Source organism: Schistocerca gregaria, unplaced genomic scaffold (genome assembly GCF_023897955.1).
Source record: "Schistocerca gregaria isolate iqSchGreg1 unplaced genomic scaffold, iqSchGreg1.2 ptg000705l, whole genome shotgun sequence".
In the NCBI taxonomy this organism is placed as follows: Eukaryota; Metazoa; Arthropoda; class Insecta; order Orthoptera; family Acrididae; genus Schistocerca; species Schistocerca gregaria.
This window is the reverse complement of record NW_026062083.1, coordinates 357,501-359,540: the sequence shown is the minus strand read 5'-3', so window position 1 is coordinate 359,540 and position 2,040 is coordinate 357,501. Positions and strand designations below refer to the sequence as shown.

At 57.3% G+C, this 2,040-nt stretch overlaps 1 non-coding gene across 1 annotated transcript in view; it reads left to right on the top strand.

The window, feature by feature from the left end:
• The first annotated feature begins 954 nt into the window (after positions 1-954).
• The window catches only part of LOC126320247 (small subunit ribosomal RNA), a 1,893-nt gene continuing 807 nt past the window's right edge, over positions 955-2,040 (top strand). Inside the window, exon 1 of the ribosomal RNA XR_007557984.1 lies at positions 955-2,040. This exon is cut by the window's right edge and continues 807 nt beyond it. This is a non-coding gene — a ribosomal RNA (small subunit ribosomal RNA).

Here is a 2,040-nt window from a genome sequence, read left to right as displayed (position 1 = left end):
CACTAGATCGCGTGTTAACTGGAAATCCGTTGTTGAGCGGTTGTTCACGCTGGAGGTGAATCTGTGATGGCGACGATCGGTACAGCTATTAACCGGTTGTTTCAGCGGTACCCGCCACATCCACACACGTGACTAGGCCCATGTGGGTATGAAGCGATACGCGGCGGTGGCTTGGTGGGACTGTTCCCGGCCGGTGAAGGGGGGCCGCCCGGCGTGTTGGCCGCGCGCTGCGTGGGCGCACGCGCAACAGCCGGCTGGTGGGGGGCGCCGAGTGGCAGGAGCGCCAGCCGACGGGCCCGGCAGGCGGCGCAGCTACGCTGCGGCGCACCCTGCACGCGGCGCCTGGCGGCCAAAGTTGGTTCAGCCGAGCCCGGTGCGAAGCGCGGTGGACATCTGCAGTGTGCTGGTCTGATTGAGGACTGTGTGCGTTGAGGATGCGCCGCCGCCTGGCACTCGGCGCCGCGACGCCGTCTGCTGCTCGGTCGCCCCAGCGGTTCTCGCAGGTGGTTTGTATCGCAGTTGTGCGGACGTGTTGGCGCGTGCGCTGTGCTGGGAGAGTTCGCTTCTGCACCCAAGTGGGGCTTTGCCCTTGTGTGGCGCTGGCGTTGGAGCTGCCGGTCACCATAGGTGGCGCGTGTTGTCTCCCGCCGGCAATGCCACGACAGCACGCTCCCGGGCCTCTGTCGGCAGCGGCAAGCTCAGTTGGGAGCAAGGGTGTTCGCACTAAAACCGTCTACTCGCCTAACTCCGGGCGATTGCGCCTCTCTCGAAACCGACCAAGTACCTAGGACGGCGCTGCGCGCCGCCGGGACCTGAGAGGGTTTCGAGGTGTATCGTGCAGGGGAGCTCGGCCTCCTCCTGTTTGCAGAATAATTGAGCGGACGCTTGCGTGTTCGCGCGGGCCCCCGGGACACACTCCCGGGCGGCCGGCTGCTCAGCTCTAGTTGACGCAGCTCCCTGGTTGATCCTGCCAGTAGTCATATGCTTGTCTCAAAGATTAAGCCATGCATGTCTCAGTACAAGCCGCATTAAGGTGAAACCGCGAATGGCTCATTAAATCAGTTATGGTTCCTTAGATCGTACCCACGTTACTTGGATAACTGTGGTAATTCTAGAGCTAATACATGCAAACAGAGTCCCGACCAGAGATGGAAGGGACGCTTTTATTAGATCAAAACCAATCGGATTGGCTTGTCTGGTCCGTTTGCCTTGGTGACTCTGAATAACTTTGGGCTGATCGCACGGTCCTCGTACCGGCGACGCATCTTTCAAATGTCTGCCTTATCAACTGTCGATGGTAGGTTCTGCGCCTACCATGGTTGTAACGGGTAACGGGGAATCAGGGTTCGATTCCGGAGAGGGAGCCTGAGAAACGGCTACCACATCCAAGGAAGGCAGCAGGCGCGCAAATTACCCACTCCCGGCACGGGGAGGTAGTGACGAAAAATAACGATACGGGACTCATCCGAGGCCCCGTAATCGGAATGAGTACACTTTAAATCCTTTAACGAGTATCTATTGGAGGGCAAGTCTGGTGCCAGCAGCCGCGGTAATTCCAGCTCCAATAGCGTATATTAAAGTTGTTGCGGTTAAAAAGCTCGTAGTTGGATTTGTGTCCCACGCTGTTGGTTCACCGCCCGTCGGTGTTTAACTGGCATGTATCGTGGGACGTCCTGCCGGTGGGGCGAGCCGAAGGGGTGCTTTCGCGTCCCGAGGCGGACCCCGTTTAAATCCTACCAGGGTGCTCTTTGTTGAGTGTCTCGGTGGGCCGGCACGTTTACTTTGAACAAATTAGAGTGCTTAAAGCAGGCAAGCCCGCCTGAATACTGTGTGCATGGAATAATGGAATAGGACCTCGGTTCTATTTTGTTGGTTTTCGGAACCCGAGGTAATGATTAATAGGGACAGGCGGGGGCATTCGTATTGCGACGTTAGAGGTGAAATTCTTGGATCGTCGCAAGACGAACAGAAGCGAAAGCATTTGCCAAGTATGTTTTCATTAATCAAGAACGAAAGTTAGAGGTTCGAAGGCGATCAGAT